Source organism: Pelobates fuscus, chromosome 11 (genome assembly GCF_036172605.1).
Source record: "Pelobates fuscus isolate aPelFus1 chromosome 11, aPelFus1.pri, whole genome shotgun sequence".
Classification (NCBI taxonomy): Eukaryota; Metazoa; Chordata; class Amphibia; order Anura; family Pelobatidae; genus Pelobates; species Pelobates fuscus.
The window spans coordinates 70,923,736-70,936,306 of record NC_086327.1 but is presented as its reverse complement, the minus strand read 5'-3'; the positions used below and the strand labels follow the sequence as shown (position 1 = coordinate 70,936,306).

Below are 12,571 nucleotides of genomic sequence, written 5' to 3'. Positions count from 1 at the left end.
AGCCAGCCAGCAAGCCCACAGCCAGCCAGCAAGCCCACAGCCAGCCAGCAAGCCCACAGCCAGCCAGCAAGCCCACAGCCAGCCAGCAAGCCCACAGCCTGCCAGCAAGCCCACAGCCTGCCAGCAAGCCCACAGCCTGCCAGCAAGCCCACAGCCTTCCAGCAAGCCCACAGCCTGCCAGCCGCAGCCAGTAAGCCCACAGCCTTCCAGCAAGCCCACAGCCTGCCAGCCGCAGCCAGCAAGCCCACAGCCTGCCGGCAGTAGCCAGCAAGCCCACAGCCTGCCGGCAGTAGCCAGCAAGCCCACAGCCTGCCGGCAGTAGCCAGCAAGCCCACAGCCTGCCGGCAGTAGCCAGCAAGCCCACAGCCTGCCGGCAGTAGCCAGCAAGCCCACAGCCTGCCGGCAGTAGCCAGCAAGCCCACAGCCTGCCGGCAGTAGCCAGCAAGCCCACAGCCTGCCGGCAGTAGCAAGCCCACAGCCTGCCAGCCGCAGCCAGCAAGCCCACAGACTGCCAGCCAGCAACAGTAATTAAGGTAAGAGGAGCCAACTTGGCCTAGGTATCAGCTATGTTGTGTTGCTATATTGTGAATAGGAACCAGAGTGTTGGAGAGACTCCATTGAGACTCCACTACTCCATTGTAGTCTCTAATGGGACCTGGAGGAAATTCTTTCTAACACACTCTCTAAAGGACACTGAGCCTCTGCTAGAACGCTCCCCCCCTCCATGGCCCATTAGCCCTCAATTGTAGTCTCTACTGGGGCCTGGAGGTGACTGTTTCCAGCAGGGACACTGAGATGGCCTCTGTTAGAAAGACCCCCTTCCAAGCCTGTTAGACTCCATTGTAGTCTCTAATAGGGCCTGGAGGGGATTCTTTCTAACACACTCTCTAAAGGACACTGAGATAGCCTCTGCTAGAAAGACCCCCCCCTCCATGGCCCATTAGCCCTCAATTGTAGTCTCTACTGGGGCCTTGAAGGGATTATTGCACTTTTGTTCCTTGTGTCTAAAGATTGTGTAGGGTGTGGCTGGAGGCGGTGCATGGAGGCGGAGTATGGGTGGGGCCTGTAAGGGGGCCCTTGATTTATTTTGCCCGGGGGCCCTGAGGGTTCTCAGTCCGCCCCTGAGCACTAGATATACTGCAGATTAAATGAAAGCATGCAATTTATGATTTATCAGTCCTATGTGAAGGCAAAAAAGTATAAATCACAAAACTATCAAAAAAAAATCAAAAAATAGTTTTAGAGAAACATCGAGAACCAAGTGTTCATTTAGTCCTTTCGGGGTCACTGTATTTAGGTGGTGAATCCAATAGGCTTCACGTTGGAGTAATAGCTTAGATCTGTCTCCTCCTCTCGGTGGAGCCGGGACATGATCAATAGCTATAAAGCGGAGAGTAGGCAGATGGTGTTGTGCTGTTAGGAAATGCTTGGCCACTGGCTTATCAGTTATTTGATCTCTGAAGGCTGTTATAATCCCCGAGCGATGTCCCCTAATCCGGTCTCTTAGAGTCATATCGGTCTTCCCGACGTAAGATAGTCCACAAGGACATGTGATCATATATACCACATGTGTGGTCATGCATGAGATGTAGTGGTTAATAGGGATTCTCTTCCCATTGTGTGGATGGGCAAATGTAGCTCCAGTCAGCATATGGCTGCATGTAACGCAGCCACTGCATTTATAACAGTCATTTTTTTTAATTCTGGGCATCTTAGCTTAGCACTGTCGAGGATCATTTTTCACCAGTAGGTCCCTAAGGTTATGATTCCATCTGTAGCTGATGATGGGATTAGTTTTAAACCTATCGGGGAGATTCTGATCTACCTGGAACATATTCCAGTGTTTGTATATACATTTTTTAAGAAACGGAGTTGCGGTGTTAAATGTAAGTGGAAGAAAGATATTATTCTTTCTACTAGAGCTCATAGCATTGGTTTGATTGAATTTATTCCAGGCATTCTTTTTAGCTTTTCCAAGAGTCCGAGGATGGAAGCCTCTTGCCAGAAAGCGATCCCAAACGTCTTGAAGCTGATGTTCACGGTTGACTGGATTGCTGTTGTACCTCATAACCCGGAGGAATTGTGAGATGGGTAGTGAATCCTTAACATGTTGAGGATGAAAGCTGGTCGCAGACAATAAAGTGTTCCGATCTGTAGTTTTTCTAAACAGAGTAAAACCTAATTGGTTTTCATTTCTGTATATCTTGACATCAAGAAATTCAATGCTGTGCTTATTCCAATTAAGTGTTAGCCTTACTGGAGTTGGTAAAGTATTGATCTGCTGAACCATATTTTCAAGGGTTGTTGTAGTACCTTCCCAAATTATGAAGATGTCATCCACAAATCTAACATATTTTATTATGTGTGGTTGGTACTCATGTAAGATATATTTATTTTCAAACCAACGCATGAAGCCATTGGCATAGGCTGGTGCCATGGCTGCACCCATGGCAGTCCCGGAGGTTTGTAGATAGAATATGTCCTCGAATTTAAAATAATTGCACGATAAAGCAATATCCAACCATTACATGAGATTTGGGATGGAGGGACCGTTATACATATCATCATTAGACAAGATCCCAGCTATGGCTTCAATGCCTTCTTTCTTAGGTATTATTGTATAAAGGCTTTGGACGTCCATAGTAGCCAAAATAATTTCTTTGTCCGTGAGATCAATATTTTGTATCTGACTGATGAAATATTGTGTATCAATCAAACACGTTGGAAGTTTTCTTACACTGCTATTGATATGATGGTTGATGAATTGGGCAATCGGCTAAATTAATCCAACCTTGGCGGATACAATTGGCCGGCCAGGTGGCTGCTCCAAATCCTTATGTATTTTCGGTAGCGTGTACATAACCGGATGTTTTGGGTATTTAACAAACAAATTTAGCAGTGTTTTCATCAAGGTAATGATGCAATAGTCCTTCATCAATAAGTTTTTCAATTTTGCAACTGGGTCAAAGGTGAGTTTTAGATACGTAGAGGTATCATGTAGCTGTCGCATGATTTCTTTCCGGTAGTCAACATATGTTTGTATAACAATGGCACCGCCTTTGTCGGCTGGCCGAATTATGATGATAGGGTCTTGGATCAGATCCTTTAGTGCTGCATGTTCCTCTTTAGAGAGGTTGTCCCTGTGATAAGGTGGTGTGGTCACGATAGGGCTTATCTCATGTCGTAGGACTTGCATAAAAGTCCTAATCAAAGGATTTTTTTGACCTAGAAATAGGTCTGAGTCGCCGCCATGTTAATTTTATGACTAATATGTAGAATTCGTTATCAGTAATTGATAATATTAGGTGTGATGCTTCTCCTTTAAGTAGAAAGATTGCAATATACATTTATATAGTATTTATTTTATCTTTTATTTCTTAATAGTGATATACAGAATTATTGGTTACACAATATTGTAGGACATACAGTTGTGTTTATAGCTTGTTCTATTACACCTTAGATATCTATTGATCTGTTTTGTATATATTTCACTCTGTTTTGTTCACATTTTTTACACTCTTGCATTTTTTTGTGCACTTTAAGTACACTTGGCTCACTAACAGATCGATTCTATCTTTGTGATGATAGCTATTGCTTCCTCCATAATCAGCATGCATTACAAACACTCCGTTTTCGTTTGCAATAGGAGTCTATGCATTGTTTGTAAGGTTGCCTAGCAACCTGGTCACATGCACGCTTACGCACGTCACATGCACGCTCCCACGTGGGTTCCTCACTTCCGGGTTCTTCAGCCCGCCGGCTGTCCGATCACCTAATTGGTAAGCGTTATTGTACTTACATGTATATATTGCTGAAGGTATCAATGTTTCACTGTGATCTTGATAAAGACCCCAGGAGGGTCGAAACGTCGATTTTCTGCACTTTACACAGGATATGTATTACTTGATGATACAGAAAAAAACTACTTTTTTCCACTAAGAAGAAGTCCTAGTGTGCTCCCTTTATTTTCTATTATACATACATATATATATATATATATATATATATATATATATATATTTAAATTCAATGTGTATATTTATGTAATCTTTTTACATAATTAAGTCATTTTATTAATAATAATTTTAGGGACCAGCCTGACAACGCCGGCAACAAGTCCAGAGAATTTAATTTGCAATTCCTATATTTATCCCTGTAAGTTTCCAAAACACCATAAAACCTGGACATGGATGGTACGATTGTACTTGGGAGACTGAATACAAATATGAGTGTTTCAAAACAGCAAAACACGACGATGATATCACGAGTAAAAGTGCAGTTTTTGTGTTAAAAATGCAAAACAAATATGAATGCTAACTATATATACGCTAACTTTGGCCTGGGTTTGTGACTGGGTTTAGTGGCTACTAAAAAAGACTGGACATACCCCATTTTGAATACCCTCGGTTTTCTACTTTTACAAATGGTATGCCAAAATGGGGTTAATTTTCATTCTTGGGCTACCATACGAGACATTGCTGAATACAAATGTGTATTTTATTGCAGTAAAATCTAGCAGTATTATGACATTCTCAGTTAAAATGTCATGCAGAAATTTAAAAATAATAATTTTCTTAATTTCTCATTTTTTTTTATTTTATTCACATTTAGTTATGTTTCATATATAAATATGTGATATGAAATCAATGCCCTGTTTCTCCTGTACAAAATGATATATAATAAGTGTGGGTGCACTTATATATGAAAGAGGTGAATTATGGTTGAACAATATGTAGTGCAAAGTCCAGGTTTTGTTTACGTTTTGTTTTGATCACAACTTGTACAATTGGCTCCGTTCTTAAGGGGTTAATACGATGTCCATGTTACTATAAGGGAGGTATTTCATGGTAGGTGGGAGCATGTATACTAAATCTTTGATGGCAGGTGGGTGCATGTCTATTAAACTTTTAAACCTAGGGACAGAGTGCCATTGCTGCCCAGTTGCTATTAAGGTGCCATCCTATGCAGATACATAAAAGGGGAAGGCATAGTCTTACCCGTGCCCTCACTAGTGGGCATCAGGTGGAGGACCTGAAAATAAGTAAAGTGATCTGTCCTCCCCACTATCCCCCAGCCATATCGGCAGTGGGAGTAGGGTACTTAATTTAAAAAAAATATGGGGGGAGGGGGCATTCTTATGTTCCTATTGCCCCACATGCTATCAGCAGGTGTTGGCTTCTATAATATAAGGGAGACCTAGTGTTCTCCATGCCCCCCTCCCCAATAATTGACAGCAAGTAAAGTCCCTAATAATAATATTCATAGAGGAGGTCCTGGTGTCTCCCCCAGGCTCCACCCATGGGTGCCATGTGCGAGGTCTAATTAATAACTTGCGGGGGTGGCATATTCACCCCTCCCTCTTTTCCTTGGTGGCTCAGGTCCCCAACTTGCTAGCCATAACCAATTAAAACTACTTTTTTTTTTTTCTTTTTTTTTGGTATGCAGGTAGTTACAACAGTGCCTGTGTCGCTACAACAGCATTGACAGGCTCAATTCTCATATGATATATGACATATGATAGCAGTGTTGTGGCAAGTTGGGTATGCATACATTTTTTAGGTGAAAGAGGTTGGACAATAGCGTTACACAAAGTTATGGCAGAGTAGGCAGCACATTTAAATTTTTAGGTATAACAGGTTTGGTACACGTTGATATAACTTTATAGCTGCGCTATACATGCTTAATTGAGTAGGTATGATTTTTAAGTTACAGGCTTATGTGAAATTATGTCATGTGCAGATTTCTCCACACTGCTGAAGATTGACCACCAGGGGGCAGCGAGTCACTGAGCTAGCCGGATTTAGCTTTAATGGAGGCTTAGGCAATTTTAGATGATATCTATGCAGGTTAGCAGGAATACTATCGATTGTATCAAAATGAATGACAATAATAAGAGGGGTATGCTAATCTAAATAATATACAGTGCTCTGCATGAATTTTAGTTACACACATATTTATATATATATCTACAGCCGCTTAGTTACTCCTGCAGCTGTGCTGGTTCGGCTGACATCCTGGCCACCATCAATTCCCATATATTGCTGGAGTGCTTCGGCACTTGCTAGCCAGGTGTGTGTTCATTTTTGTGTTTCCTCCAGCATCAGCCTTGGGTGCAAAAATACAGCCTGCGTGCTGTGTCAGCTGCTCTGTGTGGGCAGAGTGAGAGTCCAGATAAAGTCCCCTTGGGTCCGCTGGTAGCACTTGGAGTTGTAGCTTCCGATTGTGTAGATGGATGCCCAGTCTCCGGCTTGTAGTAGGCACGGCGGCCATCTTGGATTTTGCCATGCGGTCCATGGCTTATCGTGTCGCCGCTCAGGTGGTGTAAGTGGTTGCTACCTCTCCAGTGGGGTCCGGGATAACCCCCTTGGCCCACAGAGGGGAAACGGGGCCCTCAGTGGGCGTGCAAGAGGTCCTGCCGGACTAAGCACGGGAGATCGGCCGTTTCTCCCGCCAGAGCCTCACGGCAGGCCTCAATCCCAGCTGCCCAGCAGTCAGCATTGCCAGCAGGACGGGGGCTGATATTGACACCGCGAGTGGTTGCTCGAGTCCCCTTTGCCTCTATATATTTGCTTAATGTGAGTATTGATTGAAAAGGGGTAGTTTTTGCCCGATTCTGAGGGTTTCGTTGTGGAGCCGAGGTGCCCCACGTCCATTCGGCTCGGCGGTCAGGCCCCGCCCCCCTAAAACGAAATTTTTTAACTAACCCCCCTCACTCTTAAAATAGTGAGAGGTGTTAATAAAATGATTTCCTGTAAATTAAAAATCAAGCTTCCCCTTTAGCAACCTTCCTTCATCTAACTCTTGTTTTCTTCAGCACCAAAAATTCCAAATTAAAATCCATAATAATGCAATGAAAAAAATAGACAAAAAAAACCAAAAACTAGTTATAGCAAATTATACTCAAAATATTGAAACAAGTGTGCTTGCAAGCATAACATGTTAAAACAATGCATTACTGTTTTATATTTTTCAAACAGTGGTTAGCCTACATATTAAAGCAGTTTTGAATAGTTCTGAATAGTCACAGTATTATAATCAACTCGCTATTTCATTAATACATTGCACTAAATGCAAATAAACGTATATTTTCATTTTATTAGTATGTGTCTTCTACAGTATTATTATTTTATTATGTATAAAGCACCAGCAAATTCTGTAGCACTGTACGATGGGATTCTACTTTAAATGCCACTACATTTATTACAAACCTCGTGCAATTTAAATCTTTATTTCCTAATGGTTCTTACACAGGGCCGTCTTTAACACAGGGCAAAAGTGGCAGCTGCCCCGGGCCCAGTTACTCCTGGCGGGCCCAAAGCAGCTGCCCTGTGGGCCCACAACAATTTGGAGGGGCCTATCAGGTGGCCCATGCATTTAGGGCCACCCGATGGGTATCTCTGAACAGGGACCCGGTGGGGTGCCATGGCCCTTTAAGAGCCGACCGGGCCCCTGTAGTATTAGCTGGCTGGGAGGAAGTGACAGACAATCACGTCCTCCCAGCTTCAGAAGAGAGCACCGCGGGAGGAAGGAGGTAGCAGCATGGTGAGAAGAGGCAGGAATGAGCTGCTGCTCATTCCTACTCCCATCAGCCTCAGCCAGCTCTAAGCTGAGTTGAAGGTAATTATATACAGTCCCTGATCCTCTCCTTCTGGGTGAATGGCTGCAGCTAGGATAGTTATTAGAAAAACCACCCCACTCAATGCCCCTGCCCTGCTTGCCCCCACTTACTGCTTATCTTCTCTATGCCCCCACTCTCTGGCTGTGCCCTGCTTTTCCCCACTTACTGCTTATCTTCTCTGTGCCCCCACTTACTTCTTCTCTTCTCTGTGCCCCCACTCTCTGCCCCTGCCCTGCCTTCCCCCACTCACTTCTTCTCTTCTCTATGTCCCCACTCTCTGCCCCTGCCCTGCCTTCCCCCCACTCACTTCTTCTCTTCTCTATGCCCCCACTCTCTGCCCAAGCCCTGCTTTCCCCCACTTACTGCTTCTCGGTGCCCCCACTCACTGCTCCTGCCTTCCCCCCTCACTGCTTTTTTTGCCCTGTGCCCCCACTTACTGCCTTTCTACTATGTGCCCCCACTCACTGCTTTTTTTCTGTTTAGATGAGTTTAATTATTGCTGCAGTTGCATTTAAGCACAGTGTTTATTTTATGTTTTAATTCTTTTTTTGTGTGCATTACATATAACAGTACCAGCTTGCCTTGCCACAGCAGCATCAGCATTTACAAGCTTTGTGCCTCCTCCAACTCTCTGCTTCTGCCCTGCTGCAAACATAAAAATTATCATATGTATGTCAGAGTGTGTATCTGTGTGTATGTGTGTAACTGTGTCGGTGTGTATCTGAGTGTTTATGTGCCAGTGTGCATACCAGAATTTGTGTGCATGTGCCAGTGTGTATCTGTGTGTCAAGGTATGTGCATGCATGTGTCAGTATGTTTATATGTGTGTTGATGTGTATGTAACTGTGTATGTGTATACATCCCAGCAATCAAAAACAACATGCAAACACATCCCTGATAACACAAACATTACAGAAAAACACCCCTGATTTCAAACTCCAAAATTATATATAAAACACACCCTTTACTCAAACACCAATACTATACACAAAGGTTTAGAAGACAACACTACATCCTATAACAACCCTGAAGGCAAATATTACATACAAACAAAACCCAGTATTAAAATGCCAAAATGATATGCATACACCAACTCACAGTTGCACACCTGCATTTAAAAGTCAACCATACATACAAACACACACCACTGCATTCAAACGCAAACACTACACACAAGTACACCTCTGCATTCCAATTGTAATAGTACATACAAATACACCTCTACATGCACACATATACTCTATACAAAAACAGGCTTACATTCAAATGCACAAACAATGCACACAAATACAACCCTACAAGAATGGGCAAAGTATAGATCCCCAGCTGGCATAGCATTGTGGGAGTTGTATGACAGATGGGGATGCATCTTTTCGCCACTCTTGTGCTAGAGGAGGAGGCCCAAACAACTTTCTTGTACCAGGGCTTCTCTGCATTAGTTCCGCCACTGGGCTGGAGTGTAAGGCATGATTGCATGCCAGGGAGTGGGAGGGCAGCAGGGTCCAGGGGGCCCAAGCAAATGTTTGCCCAGGGTCCAATCACTATTAAAGACGGCCCTGGTCTTACACACAAAAACTAAATACCGAGAGCAAAAATGTCAAAGTCTCTCATTATATATTAGGCATGCTTACAATTATGTGTATTTAGTATGAAATAAGTAGACTGTTATTGCTTTCCTCACTTTTTGCTATGTTGTGTTAATTATGGACTTTATTTAATCATGCTGAATTTCAGTTGTTGATTATTTCACAATTTAGCACATCTACAAAGTGCATTTATTTTTCTTTAAACGGGTACTGTTAGTTGATTTACTAATATCAATAAATATAGAGGTTTCTGAAAGAGTTGTGCTCAAAAATCAGTGAAAACACAAGCTAATTTCTTAATATATCTCAAATGTTAGTATATAAATATTCACTGCACACATGGTGTATTTAAGTGCATAAGTCTTTAATAAAAGATGCAAACTGCAAACTAGTGAAATCTATTCACCATCTGCAGCTATAACACTTCCAAATCTGTAAAAAAATATATGCCGTGAGACCCTAGCATTTAACAAAAACATGTGCGCCAGCATATTAACATTTTTAAAGCTGCCTTAGAGAATATCACAAATGCAATAAAGAAATAAATAGTGAAAATAATACATGTTGGAGTCTCTGAAACCTTTACTAAAAAGGGAATTATGTAGTCTATTAGACGCCACTACAGTGGGACCTCTGTTTACGAATTTAATGCGTTCTCCTGGATGTTTCTTATTGCAAAATATTTGTAAACCGAAATGTGGTTTCTCATAGGAATGCATTAAAAACCAATTAATCCAATCTGGAGGTCAGAAAAAAGTCTAAATGAGCTGGCATGGAAACCAACCCACAATGTAGAACACACAATAAAAGGCATGCAAATGGCGAAGCGAAGCTCCCTACATTTCCACAGCTTGAGAAATGCACCAAAAAGTCCCAAAACAACTGCAAACAATTTCCAGAATGGCTCCAAAACTCAATGCAAAAGCCGCTCCAACACCTCCACACTCAATGCCACGTGCTACCCACAGGCTCCAGCATGCAGGGGGCGGTGCTATAAACCTCCCAGGTGCAATGCATCCTGGGGAAACTTGCTTTGTATTGTGAAAAAAACTTTTAAACAGAGGCATTATTTTCAATAGATTTTCATTTGAAAATTATGTTAACCGAGGCATTTGTAAACCGAGGTCCCACTGTATTATTAAACAGGGAAGGCTTGTAGAATAGATGCTGCTCTCCCTCTATATAGTAGACTGGGGGTTAGAGGGAATACTTTACCTGGGTTACTGGATATCTATCCCCCTTCCTTCACCTTGAGTGCAGTTGGGTTTAGAGTAAAAATAACCAGGTAGGGGCCAGATAACAGTATATAGTCTTTCCACCACCTCTTTGTAGTGAGCTGGAATAGGTAATAATTATTTAAAGGTCTAGGGCCACATGGTGAATAATCCCTCTTCATATATGTCCCTGTTATGAAATCCTTCACTATACTATGATTTTTTTTGTCCTGCACATCACAGTGTATTCATATAAAAAGTCTCATGATTTTAAACAGGGCTGGATGGATTGGACTTTTTTGCCCTGGTGTTGAGGACCACCAACACTTTTAAATAATCGAAAATACCACTACTTATTGGTAAAATAATGAGTAGGGACTGCTTGCCAAGCTCCTACTTTGTTATTTTATTATTATGACCCTCCACTCTACCTCCGGTAGGGCTAAAAAGGGCATTTATCAACTGTCCCTGGATAATAGAGAGGTTACAAGCACATAACACAGAGGATTGACAATACTCTATCCAGTCATTAAATAATGGAGTTATGAATTATCCTGTGTCCTGTAGAGCAATTTTGCTTCCCACTGAAGCAATGTCTAATTACGCTAATTAGATTATTATAATATTAAATCATTGTATTTAACAATTTAGTTTGTGCTATACCAATATAGATAGATGTTATTAATGATTTATGTGCAACAATGTGTTTTTGTTTTGTGTTTGTGGGTTGTTGTTGTTTTTTTTTTTTAACAACTATAAAAAAAAATATTGGTCTGTAATAAATCATGCTGTATATTTTTCATTGGGTATCAGAGTTAATTATGTTAAACTAGAGAAGGTGACATTTATTAAGAATATTGACACCATGTTTATAATATTATACTTTAAAGTACACCTTATGATTTATTTTTCTAAAGTTTAAAAGGAAAGATTTTAGATCAGATTTTGGGATCTTCTTGGGTTCATAATACTCTGAAGCACCTGTACTGATGAAAATGTATTTAATATAAAGGACTAGGCACTCTTAAATGATTCTTCATTAAAATGTACAATTTCATAAAGTAAATCGTAATGGAACCATTGAGGCAAAAATAGCCAAGTTGTGACTATATCCGAGTTAGATCATTCGTCCAGATCAGCTATGTTTGCCTCAGTTTTTTCCATTCAAATTTAAATTCAAATAGTTTAGCAAAACAAACTGTGAATATTTGACATTTATATACCGACATTTGAAAACACAACCCCATGATATTTTTCAATTAAATATTAACAGTGACTACTATCTATAATTGTGGAAACATTTTACTTATACATGAAAAAATATTTATACTATTGGATAGGGAGATAAAGTATTCTATTTTAAGACACATCTTGTGGAATGGGTTAACTTTAATGGCTACCTGCTTTAATTTCACCTTTACCTTGGTGCAAAATGACTGTAGCATGTATTATTTAATGCTGCTTAAGATTGGTCTGACGTTCCTGTTTGAGGTATAATCATTGATATGTATGTATGTAATATATACATATTTATTCCAGAACGGTTGTATTATTAAGTATTTTATTTATAAATTGCGGGATAATTTTATGTTATGTATCCTCATTTTTCATACTTACATGTGAAAACCACACATAATTAATTTAGAATGCCATCCTGATAACAATTATATTTTTAAAAGACTTACCTTACCGTAACAGACGGTCAGCAGCGAAGCAGCAGTAAACTATAGCTCCAAGCATAATGTTCTCATAGCTTGAGGTGCCCACATTTCATGAGTGAAATTGGGAACTAGAAAGAACATACTGTTCACCAACTGAAGCTCCCTCCTACTAGGAAAAAAACATCTGCGTTGGCCAGACAGGTTAATAAAACAAACAAAAACAGTTCTTCACCAAATTTTGCTAAATATCTTCAGTACAATTTTACATTTTAATATCTAATCATACTAGTGGAACCAAATATTACCAGGAATGTTGAAAGATATTTAATTTTCTCAGAGTCTGGAACTACTGTTAGAAAAAAAGTTACAGAGATCATCTTTCAGGCTTTCTTTTTCTTTTTGTGGCTTGAATGTCAGTTCTTATATGTTGACATTCCATGCACCCTGCTAATATTGGTATGTCAAATCTCTTTTAAAAATATGTCAGTCTTG

The 12,571-nt window shown here is 40.8% G+C and overlaps 1 protein-coding gene across 1 annotated transcript in view; it reads right to left on the bottom strand.

Moving 5' to 3' along the window:
• LOC134577419 (urotensin-2 receptor-like) overlaps positions 1-12,178 on the bottom strand; it is a 115,017-nt gene extending 102,839 nt beyond the window's left edge. The window contains exon 1 of the mRNA XM_063436147.1: positions 12,104-12,178. The gene's annotated coding sequence lies outside the window, so the exon portion shown is untranslated. The remainder of the gene's footprint in view (positions 1-12,103) is intronic.
• Positions 12,179-12,571: the final 393 nt, after the last annotated feature.